The 22,781-nt window shown below is 42.9% G+C and overlaps 1 protein-coding gene across 3 annotated transcripts in view; it reads left to right on the top strand.

Moving 5' to 3' along the window:
* Positions 1 to 22,781, top strand: part of grik2 (glutamate receptor, ionotropic, kainate 2) — a 244,756-nt gene that overhangs the window by 120,133 nt on the left and 101,842 nt on the right. The window lies entirely within an intron of this gene.

The raw sequence follows: 22,781 nt of genomic DNA, 5'->3' as shown, positions 1-22,781 counted from the left end.
ATGTCCTGTAAGCTCATATCAGTATTCCTCTGACGGACACTAACTACCAGTGTACTGTTGATCCACTGCTGTGGAGCGTCTGTCCATCTGTCTTCACTAACCGACTGTCGCATGTCAACTGAAATCTGTCTAACTACAGCGCTATGAACCCAAAATGAACGCGGTGACTGTGATTGAATTAAAGTTAACATGCTTAGTCAGATTAGCCTGCAAGATGATAAGCAAAAAACTTTAAAATGCTTTAAAACATTTTTTAAATCAGAATCAAGGTTTATTGCCAAATACATTTACACATACAAGGAATTTAACTTGGTGTATTGGTGCTAAACAATTAACAAGGAAATAAAGCAGAACTAGCAACAACTTAAATAATACAGAAGATATTACAAGACATAAAATAGAATTTAAAAATGTAAAATATAAAAAAAGATTTTTTTTTAAATGGCGTTTGAGAGCCTATTTCTGTTTCAACATCTGGATGAAATATAAAGGTCTCATAACTGACTGGAGAGTAGGCCTTTCTGTCCTCTGAGATGGACATGTGAGAAATACAACACTCCAGAGATCCTTCAAAGATGCTGCAGGCGTCCGAGGGTCAGAGCTCTTCTGATGCAACATCTCAAAACCAAAACAATTCATGAATACACATCCACAAACGTCTCCACAGTTGGGGGTTTTCTGGTATTTCACCGGCAACGAAGCCGCTGTAGATATAAAGCAGTGTTCTGGACATAATAGATTTGTTAGGCTGGATGTGCAAGTGGCTTCTCCTCCTGTAACATCCCAGTCAGATGGAAAAAAAAAAAACACCTCTGCGCCCCAGAGTCGTGAGCCGCGGGTGTGATAAGAAGAGTCTCAGTCACTGTGATCTGAAAGTTCTCTGATCAGAGCACACTGCCTGTAATAACTGTTCCTCCACGCTGCTTTTCATTCCACCACTCTTATCTGGGAGCGCTGCCAAAAAAAAAAAGTCTAACCGCCAGAGAGACGAGCAGCGGAGAGGAGAGGAGAGGGTATAGGCAGGGAGAGGAATGAGATGAATGAAACAAGAGAAGAAGAAGAAGGAGACGGACGGACGGAGAGTGTGGGTGATGGGAGGCAGGGTGAATGTTGGGGGTGTTAAACGTGAGGCCGATGGAGCCGTTTGGTCTTATTCCAGTTGGACAGCACCAGCGGCGTCGGCGTCGGCGTCGGCGGCCGCAGTAAGCAGCAACATGTTGGTTGGTGATTGAAAACAGAGGCTTACCTCTGGGGAACACATTCCTCTTTTTTTTTTCCCAAAAGAGCGAGACGTTGCTGAGTCATGTCAGTGGATTGATATCAGAGAGTGGGTGTTACTCACTTTAAGCCCCCTTTTGTTGGATTTGTGGCTCAATCAATACTGTTTCCACTTGAGACCTGAAATGGACTGTGGGTATAATAACTGTACCTCTTCTACACACACACACACACACAAAGCATGCCTTTATGGATGCTAGCTCCCGGCGCTAGCAGCTACACACGCAGTTGATTTGATGTCTAAAGTGCAGAAGATAAGGGAAAATAAAAAGATCCCCTCTCGTCGTCTTGGTGTCTATATCCGTCTCTGTGGAGTCATCATCAGCGAGCAGCGCTGCGCGGTTATTTTTGGATCAAGCGACAGGGAGAAGATTTATCTGTGCGAGGAGAGCGCTGTGACCCGGCTCATCACTGGATTAATGGCATATGAGTTTGAAGGTGGGGATTGATTAATTAGACAAATGGCAATCAGTCAGCAGCTAATGCATATTGACATGTCGGAAGGTTCCGTAAACGTTTGATTAACGGCTTCATTTGTGCGCTGTATTTACGGTGTTGTGTGCTTAAGTAGTGAACTGCTGGCGCGCCTATAACTTATGGACGTGCAGACGGTGATGGATGGCTCTGAGTGAGCAGTCAGAGACTTCACTCTCCTCCCTGCACCGCTTCTCCATCAGCACCATCATTTCACAGAAAAGGGCTGGAAATTAGACTCTGATAACGCCTTTGGATACAGAGAGTCTGTTACGTAAAATTTAAATTGTACATTGACTTTTCTTCTTCCTCTTTGAAATGTATTTTGGGAGAAAAAAACCCACCAAAATGTTATTCGGTTTGACGATAACGGCCTACACATGTTGAAACAGACTTCATGATAATTGGCCTATACTGTTTTTTCAAAGAGCTCAAAAGTGGCCTCCCATTTGTTCCGCGTCTCTCTTTCCTGAGTTATATTTCCCCGTTCAAATCCTCCAATGACATTTCATAAAATCCTTATATAATTGACATTGACGCCTGTAACCATGACAACAAGCTAGCCCAATACTGGTGACTATAGCACAGTTGATTCAATGCATGAAGGGCATCGACAAAAGGAGAAAAAGGCAAAGGTACAAGACTGTGTCCATATTATTTTTTTGGAGTCAAGGAACTACCAATCCCACAATCCATTGCCAATGATGCCACTTCTTCTTCATGTAACTTTAGTCGTAGGTATAGTGTTTATAGCCTACTGTTAATACCTTGTAGTTTGTGTTGTTGACTATATGATTACTACATTTCCTATTGGCTAACAAACTAGCTAGCTTGAAACTATCGGTTCGCATACCGCAACAAGGGGAGGGAAACATTGCCATGGTTACAGCGAGCTCCATCAATCAGAGACGTTGCTGTGACACTCCATGATCGTGGGTAGTGTAGTTCTTTTCCCCGATATCGTGAATAAATCTTGTTTTTCTTAAAGCGAGGTTGATGTCAGACGATCTTGTGTCTCCTACAGGAACATAAACCATCGTCTCACACTCAGGTCGCTCGTGGTCGGTCTACCTGTGATGGTTGTGACATCATGACTAATAATCAAATCCACTATGGCGATAATGAATGGGGTTTTTAGATCAAGAACCACACAGTTGAGCTTTATTCTCTTGCGCATCAAACTTGGTAACGCCTACACCTGTGCATTCAGCATTCAGCCGGCTCTAAGTTTATTGGTTTTGATTGCTTCAGTTGAACTTTTTTTTTGTGCTGCATTGTCGACTTACAGAGTGCTCTGCAAAATCAATAAGTGTTGTTTTCCTCTACTGGAGTTCAGCAGGTTTGCAGGGACTTAGTGTAGCATAGAGCTGTTTCTCAATTAAAAAATCCTCTTCCTGTTTAACCACAGCTTCATCTCTAAAGGGATCCTTTCCTGTGATGGTGTCAGAACAACAATCTGAGCCTGTTAGTGACAAAAGCAACAACTCTAAGTGGACACACTTTCACCCTGAAAGACTGCATGTGTGAACGCAAACGGTCAAGTTTTTCACTCGGACATCACCTGGAGTTTCTACTGCCAGCCTCCTGCAGCAAGTCAGAGTGAGCTGTGATGTGAAAACGGCTTTAGTAAGATAGAATCAAAACTATGTTAAAACAAGGCCCACGTTAAAGGCTTTATATGTGATTTTTTTGATCCAGCAGATGTCGCCCTTGAGCACCAGCATGAAACCAAAACAACTCGCGCTGCATTGTTGTGTTAGCATGCTAATGCTAGTGATCTTTATTCTGCTGGTATCTTCACACTGCATGTAAATTTACCTGCAATGAGCGTGATCTAGAAACACAGTTAAGCAGTGAGTACAGTATGTTATTCTTCTTTTCTCTAGTCCCTCAATTAAACAAGTTTTATACACGAGGGGAGGAGTCAGCCGGTCGTCCCGGCGATGTAAACAAAGTGAAGATAGGACTCTGAAAACTCTGAAAACATCACAGACAGTGGGACTCGGGTGTTACACCCATTGTAGACAGTCATGACTCACAGAGTTATTTTCAGAGGATATACTTGATTTCTATTACATTTAAATGTGAAAAATCGCATATAAAGCCTTTAAAGAGAACAAACTAAACGCCCCCTTGAAATCATCTTGTGTCAAATTTTCCTCTTGACCTTGAAAATGCAGGTTGACAGAATCCCCTCTAACTCCTGATCCACAGCCAAACATAATGAAGACACTCTGAGTACTGAGGACCTTACAATGTCGCCATGCAGTTTGAAATGTGCTGTGAAGTTTAATCAGAGTGTTTGTAACTCTGAATGACCTCTTCCAACATGTCTGATTTCATTATTTCACTTCTGTTCCTGGTTAATTCGTCCCTCACTGACAGCAGCAGCAGCTCCTCTTCGCCACTGCCTCGAATCATGAACACGATTAAATAAACGAATGACAATGTTTTTTTTTTCTTCTTCCCAGCGTCTCGTCTGTGTGTGACAAACCAGGTAAACTCATTCTGCCCCTCGTTCCTTTATGCTGCCGTCAATTAATGTGGCTGCGGAGAGTCTCTGCCCCGAGTCGTGGCTTAACATGCACGACGACGGTGACCTTACAAGCTCCACGCACTCATTACCATAATGTCTCAGCTTGTTAATTGCTTAAGCTGCTGTCTGATTCATTGTTGCGCCCTGCAAAATTGAAACCGGTTCAAAAAAACACTCGGGCATGACTGTAATTTCAGCATTTATCTCTTTGTCATGAGTTGGATGGCCAAGACGTTGACTTTTCCCCTCCTGGTTCTGACCCTGAACGCATCAAGGTCGTCTCTTTGTTTGTGTCAGCTCCTGAACACAAGTTGGTATTCAGAGCCACACGTCACTTCAGAATCAGATTCTATTCCCATATTAGCATAAATATGCTATACCTGTGGGTGCGTTTAAATAGGGCTGTGACGGAAAGCCATTTCTTTTTTTTTTGACAGATATCATTTAAAGTCTGATTCCAAACAGAGTTTTAGAAAAATGTCACACAGACATCAGACGTATTCCAGGATTGGTATTATGTGAGCATCACTCAAACAGCCATATGGCGGACGCCAGGGACAGATAGGATGAGTCAGATGAGAAATATGTTAAACAGCAGAGCGCTCTGCTGGAGGCGGACAGCCAAAAGTGTGTTAGCACTGTGCAAATACTGTGAGGCAGCCAATAAACCCGAATTATATAAAAACATGATGTTTTAGCAAAAAGAGTAGAAATGCAAAATGTAGAAATGTTCTTTTTTTTACTATTTAACTGAACGCAGGTCTGTTTAAGATGTGATAAAAAAGTTGGCATTTCCATCTTCCTTTTTTAATTATTGAATAAAAAAATTAATAGGAGCTCTTATCATTCTAACCCGATCTTTATTAAAGGTCTCATATTCTGTAAAATATGATTCCCCATGTTTCTCTAACACTAAAATGTGTCTCTAGTCCGTCTACAAACCCCCCAATGATGAGAAAAGTCCATCCTCTCCGTCTTCTGCCTGCCCCACTTTTCAGTAAATGTGTGCTCAAACAGGCCGTTTGGAGATTTTCCCTTCATGACATCACAAAGGGCAGTAGCCCCTCCCCCAGGTGGGTGACACTCCCACAGCTAGGTGTTTGTTCTGCCCTCTGAGTCTGCCTTCTCAGCGTAAACAATAGGACATGGGGTGAGAAAGCACCGAGTACACCCAAGCCCTTCCAGAGAGGGGGCGTGGTCAGACACAGCTCATTTACATATTTAAAGGTACAGACACAGAAACAGCCTGTTCTGAGCAGGGCTGAAATAGAGGGGTTTATAGACATGATCAAATACAGGATCAGAGTGGATTTAGAACAAGAAATGTCACACACATGCTATGAGGAGCTCTGAGACTTATTTACACTGAAGAAGAGGAGGAGAATATGTCACCTTTAAGTACATTTTCAAACTACAAGCATCAAAAATAATCAAAGCCTCAAACAACACAGTAAAACATGGAGACACATTTAAAAGAGTTAATAAAAATATGTTTTAAAGCCAGATGATAACCGAATAATATATGATAAAACCTTCTTTGAGAGATACATTGATCTTTTAAAACATATTTTTGTTCCCGCTCAATGTCTCACATATACGTTTAAGTCGGTGTAAAACTGAAAAATAATGGTCACTTTTCTCGATAGTCACAAAATGTTCGCTGCTTTGGATTTGATTGTCAACATTACGTCCTTCACTGACCTCAGGCTGCTGCTGCAGTGCAACAACTTTTCCAAGAATCTTGCAGATGAATGGTGGTTTAGAAATAGAAGTGTCGTTATTTGGTTTGGGTTGGATTGGGGGCAGAGTTTGTTTAATAGGTTGGATGCTTGCCACGTTAGAAAACCATCAGGAGCACAGCCAGGAGGTGAGAGAGAGAGAGAGAGAGAGAGAGAGAGAGAGAGAGAGAGAGAGACAGACAGAGAGAGAGAGAGAGAGAGAGAGAGAGAGAGAGAGAGCGAGAGAGAGAGAGAGAGAGAGACAGACAGAGAGAGAGAGAGAGAGAGAGAGAGAGAGATTCATAACTGAGAGGAGGCCGGGGAGCAGGGCACGCTGGAGCTAGAGTACAATGACGGGACGATTGTGCAGAGAGATGGAGGGGAAGTTTTCATAAAACAGCAGGAGGATGAATCATAAGACGGGGGGAGGGGGGAGGGGGGCAGGTAGAGCAGGAGGGGGGGGGGAGGGTTTACCAGCCGGTCAGTCGTCTCAAACAGGAGCCAGTGATGTAGGTTTGTTGTCATTAATTAGACCTGTGAAGTCTTAACTCCAGGCTCTTCCATGATTGGGTCGAGCATGGACAGTGATTCGCTCAGACGGAGGACAAGGACCCTGCGGTTGGATTTTTTTTCCATCAGCGTGATTCCCCGTTAAACTGACAAACAATGTATTTGATCCAGAAGGAAGTTAAGTTACAGAAAAGGACATGTCACCTTTGACCTGGTCATTGACCAACCCTCTGATTTTCAGCTTTCTATTACAGTATAGCATAGTAATCATTTATTTCAGTCACAAGAAAAAACATTTTGACTGAAAAAGTGTGAAGCTGAAGCTTTAGCTTATTCCACCTACCCTTACAAATCTTATTCTTTAAGACACTACTAGTTTGGTTACAAAAAGAAAAAACGTATCGGAACAAAATTTGTTCCAAGAATTTCTTTCAAAACAAAAAACTAAACAGGAGTCACACTCACAAAAAATAATCAAACCGACCTTTTATCTTTGTTAAACACCGTTTTTTTAAACAAAAATTTAAATCTGGAAAGTGAACTACACATTCTTGATTCCATGGCAAAAGTATTCCACAAGTTAACCCCTTTTACCGAAATACACCTATCTGTGTGTCTATTTACATGTTCCATAAACGTTCTTATAAATGGTTTAACCCACCAATTAACACGTCTATCATGGTATTATTAACCACACATACAAAGTGTTTAAATTGGGACTATTTTCAAGCCATCTAATAAGAAACGTCTTCATGATAACAATGTTTTCACATTATGAGAGTCTGTTTTTTTAACTGAATATTCAAACAAAGCTTCTATCATATTGGAAGACTCATTTTTAGGGACCAATTCAAAAACTAAAACTAAAAATAATCATTGTGTTTCGTCCTCCTTTAAACACAGTCCAGTAAAAAAGAAGTCATATTAAATCAGTCTCTGTTTTTTGGAATGTTTTCCCGTCTCTGTTTTTTTTAGCGTCTCTTGAGGAAAAGCATTTTGTTTTGTGCTGGCAGTCCTCACGAAAAGATAAATTGTTAAAGAGCAGTTTATTTCTCCCTCTGTGTGTGTGTGTGAGTGTGAGTGTGAGTGTGTGTGTGTGTGTGTGTGTGTGTGTGTGTGTGAGTGTGTGTGTGTGTGTTGGCTTGGCAGTAAAGAGATGAGTGAGCTGGAATAAGACGAGGCTGCTGGAGGGATTGAGAGATGGGTTTTCGTCTCTATCCTGCCTGTTCCTGTTCCAACCTGTCAGTCATGCTGTCTGCTGGAGACCTCCCTGAGTGGATGGAACAGGCAGGGAAACACCGCCCAGACCAGTCAGTCTGGATGGGGGGGTGGGGAAGGGGGGTAGGGGTGATTCAGCGAGGTGGGAGGTATGTAGGTGCTGACCCCGGGCCAGACCTGTCAAGAGCACACAGCAGAAAACAAGCACAATGAAGGAGGCTGTGTGTGTGTGTGTGTGCAGGAGTGTTTGATACCCAGATCATGCTCCACTCTGTCGACGCACAGCTCTGTGTTGCATTGTGAGATATGCCCCTGATGAGGCGGGAGCTGTGGCTTTGAAATGCTTCCAAAGCCTTTTGTCTGGAGTTCAAGCTGTTTGAAGGAGTCGTCATTAGGGGGAGACTAATATTTGGTTATTCCCGCTTTTGGCTGCGGCCCCACACTCTGCTGTGGGGATGAAGCCGTGGCCCTCCTCTCTCTGCCTCTTAGACGAGACTCCTCTCAGCTTAGTTTAACTCCGTCTGCTCCTCAGACGTCTCTCTGTCTCTCTCTCTCTCTGGCTCACACACTTGGAGCTGGCTCCTTTCTTTCTTTTTTTCCAAAATGCCGGGAGAAGGAATTTGGCTGTGACATGTTTCTGGGACATTATTCCAGCAGCTGGCGTTATCCGTGCAGGGACTGGCGGTGCTTGGCAGAGCTGGTGAAAGACCAGGAGCTAGGGGGCTACAGAGTTCACCCAGAGCGCCACTTAGTGTACGCTGTGGGTTTGCTTGAGCCCAGAGACTACGAGATACGAGTTACACTCTTCAACGCGTCTATAAAAATTGCGACATGATATTTCAATTCAGCCCATACAGAGATTAATAATCAAAGATGCGTCCTTTGAACTCTTGACAACAAAAGTTTCTTGACTGATCTGGAGTTGTTTTTTTAGACCCCTGCAACTGATATTTAAGTTGACATCGCCGGCAAATCACCCAGGAGTGATGAGCCTGCAGCAGTTGGTGTATGGTGGCCTCAGTTTGAATTTAAAGAGCAACTTGCACTTTGACTTTCTTACATTAATATAAAATCCTGTCATAAAAAATGGCCGTTAACGAGGCAAAAATTTGATTTCATAAGTTTTAATTTAGCTAAAAACTTGAAATTTTCAGTAAAGCTGCAAAAAACCCAACTTTTTTTCCAATATCTTTTTTGTCATTAATGCTACATGGAGGACTCTCTGACTCGGCCTCAGGTCAACTTACTTTGCATTGTACTTTGCAACTTTCACAACATGCTTCAAACCCCTGAGAACTTCCAGAAATGTCTCAGGTTGAGCGGCGTGTGTGAACGCAAATTGACAAATTTTCCACCTCAACTTTACCTGGAATTTGTCCTGCAAAAGCCCGCTAGTAAATTAATTAAGGGTGAACTGATGTGAGAACCGAGCAGGAAATATTCAGGACAATTAGTAGCATTAATTGACATCGTTGTCATGGCGTTCGATTCTGACGCTTCATCCGTCACTTTTGCGTCGTCATTTTACATCATGTCCTCCTGGGACGCCCCTCCAGGCATGTGTAAACAATGAACTCAGGAAAGTTTAAAGGGGCAGTCTCTCTGTCTCCTTCTCCCGCCTTTTCTCCCTTTATGCATTAACTATGTGTGCACAGAAATGCTGGATATTGTTTCCAGAGTTGCTGCAGGTCTCTCTTTCACACCTTCACACTGTTTTTGTGTGTACTATACAAACTAAATGTATTTGCCTTCAGTCTGCCTGTCCTCCTCCTCCTCCTCCTCCTCCTCCTCCTCCTCCTCTGCTGAGCTTTAGAAGCTGATGAGTGGCTGCTGAGCTGGGCTGCATCGTGTTTACACGCTGGTCACTGCTGGCAGAATATGAATTACCTCTGTACATCACAATAGTTTGTTTCACTAAAGTCGCTTTCACAAATTCACCGACATTCTGAACTTATCCAGACTTTCCCTGAAGGAGCGCTCTGTGAGAACAAATCTCTGACTGAGGTGGACCCTCCCTGATCCCTCCTACACAGAACCAGTTTACATCTGGTTTTAACTCGTGTTTAAGGTGACTGGATCACAAGTTGACAGCTTTAATGGTGACTGAAGACTTTATACATTTTTCTTTAAAATGCATCCCCTCATATGTTTGGAACATGAACTGTACAAAACATTGATGTATTCTCACTGACAGCCTACATTTCTTTCTGAAGCTGATCAGTGATGGTCGCCAAATTGGAAATGATACCTTTGCCTTAAGCGGGACGCAAACGACTAGCTAATTGGGCCTGATCCCCCCCTTCCAACCAAGGTCATCAAATGCCAGATTATCTGTTGATTATAGAAATTATTTTACCAGATGTTCATGTGGTGTGAGGTGTGTTAAGAGTGATTTCACCCTCCGTGATGTGCTTGGAGGACGGTCAGGGCCGGCCTGATCTGAAAAGAAATGCTATTGTGTGGAGAGAACAACGAGGACAGCTGAGCATCCGCTCACCTGGAACGGAACAATAGCCAATCAGGAAGCAAGCTAACTGATAGGAAGCTGATAGACTGACTATTGACAAGTAGGCTATACCTCATACAACCCTACTTAAAAAATGTCCAACTATCCAGTCCACTTCTGAGCAGATGACTCATGACAGTGACTAATACAGGTGTGAAGTGGCGGGACTAATGTTGTTATTGAGGTAGCTGCTTCATACTGCTTCCTGCTCACCTGTATTGACTTTGACTTTTTAAACATATTCCAGGTTCATCGACTTACATGATACCCCAGAAAAAATTTAATTTAACAGTCATTTAACAGTCATTCCATATCAGCCCACTTCCTCCTCCTCCTCCTGTAAGCTCTATGCAGGCTCTCACGCTCCCCTCTCTCCATAATAAAGCCCTACAGCTAACTGTAGACTCCTCTCATCACACAGTGCACACACTGCCACCCCCCTGATCCCTCGCAGGCTCAGAAAGTTTGCAGACGAAAACCAAGTGGAGCTCAGAGGCTCCTTAAAGCAGATTCCCTTTCTCTGCTCATTATCTGCTCGCTGGGAAAAACTCATCAGATTCACTTGAGTGTTAAGACTATTAGTCCTCCTGACAGTGTGTTTTAACACGGGACAGTGGATTCTGCTGCTGAGGCAATATGGCAGCGCTCTGCTTATAGTCGAGTCTACGGTCCATTCAGGGGCCCTAGCATTAGTGTGGCAGACAGAGTGGGAGTCTTTCCATTAGCAAACTCTGCCTGAAGACTTTCAACTCGTTTCTGTTGCTTTGAGCGAGATAAAACACCACAGTTTTTTGGGGGGGGCTTTCTCTTTGTCAATGATTGCAATCTGTGGTGTAAAGTCTACAGCAGACACAGAGACAGGTTTGAAAGTCATGTAATCAACCAGGCAGCGATCCAATAGAGCATGAGAAACTAGTTAAGGACAAACACACAGTTGTACTGCTGGCAGGATTATCAACTCACTTCTGTATTCTTGTACTCGAGTTTAAAGATCAAGCATCATTTGAAACATCTTGGGAAGAACAAATGCATTTTTTTGGAAACTTATCTTCAGACTGTGTCGAGCGAGTTTGAACCTCCGGTTTTTGAGAAATTAAGCTGATGCAGACGTGCCAAAAACTGCAGTTACTTGAGGTTACTAGAAGCTGGTTATAAATGCCAAGGAATATTAAGTATCGTATTAAATTGTCAATTTTGAAAGCAGAAAAAAGACATGTTTGCAGCAAAGACTGTATAAAAACATGGACGTAGTCTCAGTGATGTCACCCATTGGTCACTGTAGTGGAGTTTTGATGCCCAACAATGGCAGTTGCCATATTGGAAATGTTGACTCAACCTAACTGTCAGTCAGAAAAAGTTAATGAATTAAGTTAATTAATTATGCAGAAACAGATGCATTGTAAAAATATTCACCTCCCCCCAAGGTTCTGCCGATAAATACTTTTATTTACTCTTCAAACCAAATTGATTTTGAACCAGACTGTAAACAAGTTTTTTCTGTTGTCAAAATGGGCATTTCAAGGCGCCCAGATGGCCTAGCAGTTAGGTTGCATCCCATGTTTGAAGACTAAAGTCCTCCAATCAGGCGGCCCAGGTTCATGTCCGACCTGTCATTCCCCACTCTCTCCCTCCCTGGTTTCCCACTCTATCCACTGCCCGATCAAATAAAAGCAAATCGCCCAAAGATTGCACTGCAGTTAACGGCAGTAATTAGGAGGTACAGTCCAGTGCATCAAACCTGTATTTTTTTCTCATCAGTGACACAACGTTTTGTGAATGCAGAGTTCAGAAAATGTACAATAGAAGCAGAAATTTCAGTTGATTCATTGAATATGAAAGCCACCACTGAGTCATCAGTACCCACATAACCACACTCATTATTACCCAGGCTGTGTTGCATTGTCAGGGGACAGATCACACAATGTGTGTGAGTCAGACTCCGACCTGATGATGTTCAGACACACCGGAACACAAAGGAAGCTCAAACTCAAGGCCCCCCACCGGCTGCTGCTGTCGTACCTTTGAATCAAAAAGACTTCAAGCAGCCCTGGTATTCTGCGACATGTTTGCTTTTTTCACACCATTCATCTGAATGAGACTGAATCATAAGCTGGATCCTTGAATATGTGGCCTCTGGACTACAGCTGGACCCGCTTTCTGTCTGCTAACAAAAGGCTGAAGAAGGTTACAGTGAGGTTTTTATACAGAAAAAATAACTTTTATTGTGTAGGGCTTTCATACTTACAGAAAACTCCTGAAAACTACTGATATTTTATATATATATTTACATGGACATTCCCCACCCCGGAGGTTCTCCTGAATTTTAGCTCAAAATTGCATTGATCATTATCTGCATCTTTTCAAAGACTTTACAATGTTAGATTGAAAAAATAAAATAATTCATGGTTAACTCTGACAAGTAACGTTTTTAATGGTACTGCTGTCCAAATACAAAACATCATAGAGAGCTGTCTCCCCCCCCCCTCCTCTCTAGAGTGGATGCTCACTCAGGTCACCATGTGGTGGACTCTGAAGCTTCAGTGTTTATCCAGCTCTGCATGGGTCTGTAAACCTTTCTGTGTTCTAACCTCTCTCCATTTTTCAAAAGCATCTCCAATATTGATCCTAGTTTGAGCACGTTTCTGCTCGTGGAGCTTATTAGAAACATGCAGAGGCTTTTTAGGTCGGGTACAATCACTTCTATCTGAACCACTTCTCTTGTCTGCTTCCATCGCTGCAACACCTGTTGACCTGATAACTGCTCTCATATCTGACAAACTGAGGGGCATCCAAAACGGCCGTGTGGGGGGGGGGGGGGTCGCCTTAAAAGCGCCTACCTTCTCTGGTCCAAACAAATCCAGAGCATTCAGGAGCAGAATCTAAAGTTAGAAGGAGGACATACTGGCTGCTGCATTGTTGTCAGAGAAGCCAGCACTTCAACATAGCATGTTTCCTTAATGTCTGATCAGATAGTAATAATAGTGTGAATAAATACAGTACATATTGCTCATTTAAGATCTAGAATAATTGGAGTGTGAAGAACTATGTCAGTAGTCCATTCTTCCTTTGTTTCTTTCTTTTGTTTCTTGACAAAAGATTCTCAGCTTGGTTTTAACTTTTTCACTTCTGCAGACAGTGTGAAGACTCTTTCAATTAGTTGAAATTGTATTATTTTTTCTAGAGAACAGCATGCACAGAGAGTTGAGTATTCTTTACTGTACAACAGAGAAAAAGGGAGACTATGGGGGATAAAATAGTCATCGCGCTTTGTTCCGAAAAAAGGCAAAAAACAAAACAAAAAAAACAATCACAACTCTGGAGTGTTTTGAAATCAGCTCATGCTCTTTGAAAGCCATAACGCTTGATGACTTTCCTCATGAGTAAAGCCATTAACCGAGGCTGTAAATGGTGGAGTTAATCTGAGCAGGGAGATGGAGGACTGTGTCGGAGGTGGAGGATGAGGATGAGGAGGTGGGTGGGGTGTTTGACGGCTCTCTCTGGCGTTCTTGTCAAACTGCTAATGGAGACGTCCTAATGAGAAACGCTCTGAGTGTTTTCGCAGGCTGACACGATGTAAAGGCACATAGACTGACATTGCAAACCCAAAATGACCCACTGTGAACACCAGGGGGAAAACTGCCCACGGTGAGAGAGGACCTGAGGGCCTGGCGGGCTGTGATGAGGCGGAGAATAGGGTGGAGGGATGGTTGAGAGAGAAAACGAACAAAGAATCTAAATCAGAGGCAGTATGGGGCTGAGAATAGAGGGGGGGGGGGGGGGGGTTGGACTTTGGGAGTGCAGAGTTGGGGGGGGATTTGGACAAAAACAAAAAAACAGAATTGGAGATGTAGGAGGGGGAAGACGGCGGAGAATGAAATAGCAGAGCGCAGTGGAGTGAGAGCCGCGGTGACATTAAATCTGTGGCTGAAAACAGATGATTTCCCATTTAACACTCCATTGAGTTCTCCGTTATCCCGGGTCCTGCCTGCCACTGTGACGGAGCCACTGCTTTCCTTCTGTTTCACAATAACAACCCCTCGACACCATCCACACACAAACAACACGTAAATACACACACATCCTCTACACATGCCTCCCATTGTTCACCTATACTGTACGGCTCAATGTCCCACCATAGTGGCTCCATGATGTTATTAGACAGTCTGCAGGAAGCCAGGTAGTGGGGGGGTTGAAATGGAGGTTTGGGGTTGGGGGTGTCCAAATAACAACAATCTACCACCCACGCCTCTCTCTGCGGCTCCATAATGGACCACGATGGACTCCATGGGAGGCTTTGTCAACAGATGTTTTTTGAGCGGCTGGTGGTGATCGGGCCGTAAAGTGGTGAGGATGTTCTCGCTTTCACCCCGAGAATCGCACACAAGCAGCAACACAGGGACAGAGATAGTGAAAGGCAATCGTGTATTTATTCAACCTCAAGCACTCAGCACATTCTTGGACGGAGTTGCACCAATTTCAGCAGCCATTGACTATCAGTTTCTAAGAGGAACCGCCAACTTTTTAGGGCTTCTGGTGCAAATCTATGCTAGCTTGACATTGATGGGTTCCAAGATTGCGTTACAACAGATTGTGGTCCAACTCTTTGCTCTCTTTTTCTATGCATAGCCACCACCCAAGGATCAATGGGTTCCCACTCCTACAGCAAACCAGAAAACTCTAAACTCTGAGATCTTTCTGTAGAATCTGTAAACAGAGGTAAGGGTTGTGCCAAAGAGAACAATGATCTCAGATTGGTTTTGACCAGCTTTATTTATATTGCAGTCTGATCAATCTTGGAACCCATCTGCAATCATGGTCTATCGCTGCTTGATAGACAATATATTTATATATATGCCTTTGGGAACAGATCAGGTCAATTTCTCAGTAATTCAGATGAAGCCAGCGGTAAGCTTCCGGCCAAGACTTCCTTTTCATGCACATAATTTCTTGGTCCATTACGTTCCCCGGAGTAGCGCTGGTTCATCAGTTTTTTCATGAGTCTCAGCTCAATAGTGGATGATATTTACACATGGGCTTCACTCTGGCTTTCTTAAGCTGTATATAAATAGAGATTTGTGTCTGCTTGATCACACGAGATGCTGGGAGACATGTAACCCCCTGGCTGAACTCTGGTTGTAACTGTTCTGCCTAGAGGCATGTCCAGAATCTTTCCAAAGGGGGTTGACCAAATTGGGCAAAACCACATTTTTGAAAAGCATTTATTATTATTGACATCGTTGTGTTACATCGACCAGTATTCATTTTAGCAAACCAGTTTTATTCCAAATGGTAAATGGCTTTTTACATGGCATACCATCATTCTTGATTTCCTGATCATCAAAGAAGTATTTAGAGGTTTTAGAGCATGCCCACTGTGACAGGGCTAAAATCCAAAAGCAGCTCAAACCTGAGGGAGTGTTTGTGAGTGAAAAAGGAGGAGAGAGGCTACGAGGAAGGCAGCAGGCCAGACGGAGAGATGGTTGGAGATGGTTGGGCGCTGACACCGATTCAGGGTGGCTGTAATGAGACTCAGTGGCAGTCTTGGCCCGCTCGACGAGTGTTTGCCAAACAAAAAAGTGTTAACTCAATTAAAGGCCAGATTTCCCCCAGGAAGAATGCAAAAGTGAAATTATCCCTGCTTGTTAAACCTGCCACTTAATTTCACTCAAATTATTACTTATGATCCCGGGGACCCCGGGGCTAATTGTTTCTCTGCCTCCTCCCGTGTGCCTGCTGCGTAGTCTGCAGCAACAGAAAGAAGCTGTTTCTTCAGCCCTGCTGAACGTAGAGAGGCTGTGAGATACCTCTGCTACTACTGCTGCCACTGTAGTCTTTTTCTTTTTTTAAATAACTTTTGAAAAACAGGAAAACATGTCGCTTGAGAAAGACAGAAATCTGTATTTTTTCCATCAGTAAGTGAACAGAATGTTGTATGTTTTGACACCTGGGTCGGTGTGAAGGGCACTCTGCTTATTTGGTTTTTATTCTTATCTTTTAGACAGAACCTTCTCAGTTACTGCAGCTCATCACTCATCCTCCACCTCTCATATTACCTGTGTGTACCGCAGGGCTCCACTTTAGGTCCACTTTAATTCTGCTCCAACTCAGTAACGTCATTAAACCCCTTTAAACTTTTCAAGGTTTATTTTTAGGCTTTTTATGCCTAGGAGATAGGACAGTGGGTAGAGCGAGAAATCGGGGAGAGAGAGAGAGTGGAGAATGACATGAGGTAAAGGAGCCACCATTTGAACCCAGGTCTCTCACCTGGAGGATTACAGCCTCGGTACACGCGTGCATGCACTTACCTCTACCCTTTACCGGCTCCCCAAAACCCTTTGTAAATTTAAGATGCTGATCTCACTCTCTCAAACAATGCATCGATGAAGTGGTCCACTCCTGTTTAATTGAATTACGATCCATTAACAAAATCAATTTTTAATTAGTTTTGATTTCATCTGATCTGATGTCATGTTCTTGTAATCTTTTTATTGCCTTTGATTCTTGTATTGATCTCTTAAATTAAATTGTTTCTATTTGTAACTTTAACTGCCTCTTGGTATCAACCCTATTATTTCATTATTTTGTTAGAATAATAATAATACATGATTAGACTTTTACTGTATAGGTTTTTTTTTTAAGAACTCAACGACGCTTAACAAAGAACAACAACAAAACAGAACAGTGACAACAAAACAACTAATGTTAAAGAAGGAGGGTGAGAACAGAGGATGTTGAAGAGGGGAGTTTTTAGGGATTTCTTGAAGGTGGAAAGTGAGTGGAGGTCTCTGTTGTTTTTTTGGAGTGCGTTCGAGAGGGTGAGAGCGGCAATGGAGAAAGCCCTGTCCCCCCAGGACTGATGGCTGGTCCTGCTGGGAGGCGGGAGATGAGAGTTTTGAGTCAGTCTTTGACCTTTTGTGTACTTGATTCTTGATTCTTGACTTTTTTCTGGATATCACTCTGACTTTTAAACATTTATTCTGTGAGTTCCTGCCTCTGTTTTGTCCCTCACAACACTCTGTATATATCAGTTTTTAAGTGAAGCCAATTTTTATTATTATTACTAAAATATCTTATGGAGGTTTGAAGCTACAAAAACCATGAATATATGAATAAATCTAGAAATAGATGAAACATAGCAGCCTTGTTTCATACAGATCGTCATTTAATGATTTCATATTTGGCCACTTCCGTAGTTCTATGTCTGTGTCTCCATTTCCTTCTTGCTCCCTCACATGACGGACACAGAGCAATCACTGAGCTCGCTCTAATTAAAAGGCTTTTTAATTACATGCAGGGAGGAAGCGGATATCTGTTCAGCGTGATGAAACGCAGCCTTGACATTGAAAGAAGAAGAAGCTCATCCTGATGAAACGTCGCTCTGACATTGAAAGAAACTGCCCGTCCTGAATGTCACCCGCAGCTACGCCTTCACAGTAAATCAATGATTCAAGGACTGCAAATGAAAAATCGCCCGCTTAGATTTTCACGAGGGTTACAGTCACACATCCATACATCCACCTGCAAAAAAAACTCTTAGCTTTTATTTGCCCTTTACCTCACACACAGTGTATGCAACACATACAACCACACACACACACACACACACACACACACACACACTAAAGTGATCTGACCCAGATCGCTGCAGCTCCGTGCGCCTGCAGAAAACTCCTTCGCACAGTTTTCCTAACACGCTCACTCGCACACACAGTCTTCAGTTTTCCCACCCAGAGGATATCTTAAGCGGAGGATTAGCTTTTTTTCCAATTTGTGAATTGAAACTTGCATCATTGTTTCTATTTTAATCAGCCGCTCGTTTCAAACCGACAACAACAAAAAAATTATCGCTGGAGGAGGGGAGAGTGGGACATCCTCAGTGTGCGCTTTTCAGGGAAAATTGATTACAAAAATAGTAGCTGTAGTAATCTGGCAGCAGACAAAGAGCGGAGACTCCACTGAACAGAGAGAGGAATCTATTCAACGTAGCTAATGAATTTAAGGAGTGAGAGATCTGTTCCTTTGAGGTGAAGATGAAGAAAACTTCATATATATATATATATTCCTAAAGCTGCTCGGTGTGCTGTGAATCTGTCGGTGCAGCTTGTTTCTGTGTGTTTTTTTTATTCTCATGAGTGCTGTGCAATACTTCCCTCCAGCCCTCACCAGTCTCCATTGTTTGCAGAGTCTACTCCGGGGTTGATCAGTGTGTGTCTTGATTGACAGATTGACTGACTTGGTCTGATATTTACCGACCCTGAGGATTAGCTAATTGGATATGTCAGATACAATGACATACGGTAATAAAACAATGTATTTGAGCTATTTAGACCAATACAATATTCTTCAGAAAACACTGCTGCACTATTAATACTTAAAGGAGATCTATTTTACTCACTTTCACCATTAGTTATGTCAGTTTGGGACACCTGTTGAGTAGTATTGTGAGATGTGTAGCTTAAAAACCTCCTTATTTCTCTGATACTGGCGTCTGTAAAATCCCTCATTTCAGCCTCTGCCTGAAACGCTTCATTTCAGCTACTGTCTCTTTAAGGCCCGCCCTCCCCACGTGCCCACTCTCCTCTGATTGGTCAGCTCTGTTTGTAGTCACAGGGATATTTGAGCAAGCTTCAGGGTAGGCGTGTCCTTGAAAGAGCTGCCGGGGTGGGCGTGTCCTACATCTTTGCTTCATGCTTTGCTCTGATACGTCCACAGAAGGGGCATCTCGCCAAGTTCTCGTAGAGTGTCTCGTTCAGAGCAGAAAGAAACTACTTCCGGGGGATTACGTCCAACAACTGTGTATGTTGTGATTAAAAAAAAATTTGCTGAGGTTTTGTGTTTGGACATCCAACACCGTAACATTATATGTATTTTAATATGGATCAGCAGAATAGATCTCCTTTAAAGTTATTTAACTTCATATTAATGAAAATTCATTCATTCAATTGGTGCCTTGCTCAAGGGCACCTCAGCAGTACTCGGGAAGTATCCTGGCACCTCTCCAGCTACCAGAACAACTTCCATATAATGGTCTGTATCCGGACTTGAACCGGCTACCCTCTGGTTCCCAACCCAAGTCCCTACAGACTGAGCTACTGCTGCCCAAACAACTTTTATAACTTTATATTTCAGACATTAGAGCTCATAGAGGCTACAGATCTAGATCTTCATCTTTACACCCGAGGAACTGTCGTATATGATGCTCCCATACAGACTAAAGTCACTGTCCGCTCAGACATGCTTACGTTAGCTCATTAATGCTATCCTCATGGCCTCAAAGTACGTCTGCTTCCCTGTCACACACCTGATTCTCCTGCTCTCTTCCCGGCAGCACACACCTCTTTTGCTTAGTTAAATCCTGGTTGTATATATTCTCATTCTGAGTTTTGATTTTTTTAGTGCTTATTTACTTTGTATTTAATATTATATTGTGTTTATTTGCTAATATTGTGTGTTTGGACAACCTGCTGCTGTAACGCCGCAATTTCCCAGTTTGGGATCAATAAAGTTATTCTATTCTATTCTATTCTATTCTCCTCCTCCACCTGTTCCTGCATGCAGTAGCAGACCATGCTCTCCTGCAGAGACAGCGGGCATATTCTGCAGAAAACGTCCCGTATGCCAGACTGCCAGTCCAGACCCTGACCCTAGTGGATGTCACATGAAAAGCTTGGCCTTGATGTTTCAAGGCGGTTAAGTTGAGATCTCTCTCCAAAGGTTTGATGTTGATTTGTACACAGAGCTGAGTTCATCTTTCTGTCAGAGCGTCTGACTCTCCATGTTTTCCACTTGTTCTACGGTAATCTGTTCAGGCATGCGACTGATGTGATCTTGTTGTTTTCCCGTTTTCACTGCGATGCCTTTCAATCCCATGAGCCCTTGCCTTTTGTGTCCCGACTCCCTGTCAAGAATCCTGATACAATGTTCATACCCAGCCCGGCTCTGCTGTTAATGGCTTGTAGCGCTCCTCCAGTTGTCATCCCGATCGCTCTCAGTGGCAGCCAGCAGTCATCTTCAGGACTCATTTCCTGCCGTCGTTTTAGGGGGCATGTTCGCTGATGGGATGTGGAGAGACACATATTGTCATTACAAAAGGAAAGGCAGCCACAGTAATGATTCGCTTTTACACAGTCAATTTCCCCTCCTATTGAGGCACATTATTGTCACACAACTCGGAACTGCTGTCGCTCTCCCGCCTTCTTTTTTTATTGTAACTTCCTCCCTTTTTTTTTTCGATTTCAACATTTCGGGCTCCACGTCTCCACAAAATTATTTGTAATTTAACAGATCATTTTTAAAACATGAGCGGGGAGTGGTCACCAGAGCCAAATATTGAGGTGGAAAGTGGTTGCCATGGGAAAGATTTAGCAAAAGAAAAAAAAGATTTGATTTCTGTGTAGAGAAGGATTTTTAAAACCCATCTGGAGTCTTCGCCGCGGGCAGAGCTGCAGAAATAAACAGGAGCCTGCAGGCAGTCTGCTCTGCTCCCATCTCACAGTCTGCTCTTTTAGTTCCAAAAAAGGTTTTTTTACGTTTGCTTTGCAACTTGATAGAGAATAAAAAGCTTTGACTGCTTCAGACTCTTCAAGTGCCATTTCTTCAAATTGTTCTTCTGTCGCTTTCTACCGACTAAATCCTACAAAGTGTTTCTGCAGCAGGAACAACTCAACATGTCAGGATAGTAAGTCTTGATTCTGTCTTCAAACTCAACTAATTCATTAAAAAACATAATGTGCAAGATATTACAAATCTCCCACAAAGATTTCTATCCTCCATGACCGCACACAGGATCACACGGGTCTCTTGGGTGATAGCATTTCCTCAGTACCTGTTCTTATCTAGTTATTTTTACATTAGTTTTTGGATTGTGGGATAGGGGTGGGGGAGGGAGTCATGTTGTTGCTGTTTGATTTATGTTGATGTAAAGCACTTAGGGATACATTTGTTGAAAAGTAATAACCGCAACTTTTCTGCAAGTTTGACCAATCTCCCTATATCTCCTGGGTGAGCTTCTAGGACCTTACCAAACTAAAGTTTCAAAGTATGGAATACCTCGTGTCTGCAGTTCTTTTTGAACATCTGATGATCGGGTTTCCTGTCTGTGAAACTTCTGGAACGCTGCGCGCAAGAGACTACTTCCCACAGCTGCGTCGGTTTCCAGTGTGACCGTCTCGTTTTGATGAGATTCCAAATCCGACCTCGAACGACAACACCTGCATGAAGACTCTATTCAGTCAATCTATGGGAGTTTTGCATTGGATTTTGGATCATTGCAGAAAATAAACTCTGTGGCAAACGCACGTTTCTGAAGCGTAGGCGTTTTGTTCAGCAGGATAATCTTCACAGATGAACGCCATTTTTATGATGTTTGAAGCGTTAATGCGGCCGACAGAAGTAAAAAGCTAACGTTATGCTACAAGCTAACTACACAACGGTCGGATGATTGTGACGTCACTAGCGTTATGCTTCAGACGATCTCCGATAAACTAATCCACGTATCTTAATAAATTCTTAACTTAATTTACGTCCGGGTTTTAGGACTCATTCCTGTTGCACTCTATGTCCTTTATGATTATTTATACATGTTTCTAGCTAGCTATCCGACTTGGTTGTTTGAAACTGGACAAACACAGACATGAAACCACTCTCCACTTGTGATCTTCTTTCAGTTAGGATGGACCAAAAGATAACAGCTCATTTCCTCATCAATAAATCTTCCTTCCTTGATGAGCAGGGGGACTGATGGGGAACGACACAGAGTTGTAGTTTTATTAACAACCTGAAAGACTCTTTTGTGAAAACAAGGCATGTATCGATCCTGGGGGGAGAACTTTTTATTTTAACATCATCCATTAAGAAAATCCTGATACTTTAGTGAATCTCATTTCTCCCCACCCCTAGTTAATAAACTCCTACATATACTCCTCACATTAACACATAATAAAGGTTGTTGTAAAACATCCTTTCTTATCAGTGAAACATTCCCGACCCACTGTGATTTTCAAGCCACTGTGTGGGTTTAAAATCCACGGGACACGGAGCATTAAACCACATTTGGACTCTCTTGAATCAGCGTCGGGCTCATAGCAGTGAGAACCGCTCCGACCTGCCCCGAAGCTCCACACATCCACTTCATCTTAAGTGTAACAGGATATCAGCATGAGTGAGGGCTGCGACTGATTCAAGTGACCACGCTGAGTACACTGGTCCAACTCTTAATTTATCAAGTCGTCCAATAAGCACACACCATAAATTTAAGCACCAATCAGTGTCATTAGTCTCTTTATGCGGAGAGACTCTCGTGGAACTCTTGTGTGGCTCGACGCCCACGCACACCCGTCCTCGGCTCGATTCCCAGGATTCATTAAAGTTACAGTGACGGGCAGGTGGAGGAGTGGAGGAGTTAGCATCTTTGTCACCTCCATCTGCCCTGTTAGCACATTTTGAAACACTCTGAAACAACAAACAAAAAAATCAAAGTTTGTCTGTTTTTTTATCTTTCATGGGTTTATGTAGATGTTAGTAAAAACCCTGTGTGCAATGA

Source organism: Labrus bergylta, chromosome 8 (assembly GCF_963930695.1).
Source record: "Labrus bergylta chromosome 8, fLabBer1.1, whole genome shotgun sequence".
NCBI classification, from domain to species: Eukaryota; Metazoa; Chordata; class Actinopteri; order Labriformes; family Labridae; genus Labrus; species Labrus bergylta.
This window is presented reverse-complemented; position numbering and strand designations above follow the sequence as displayed.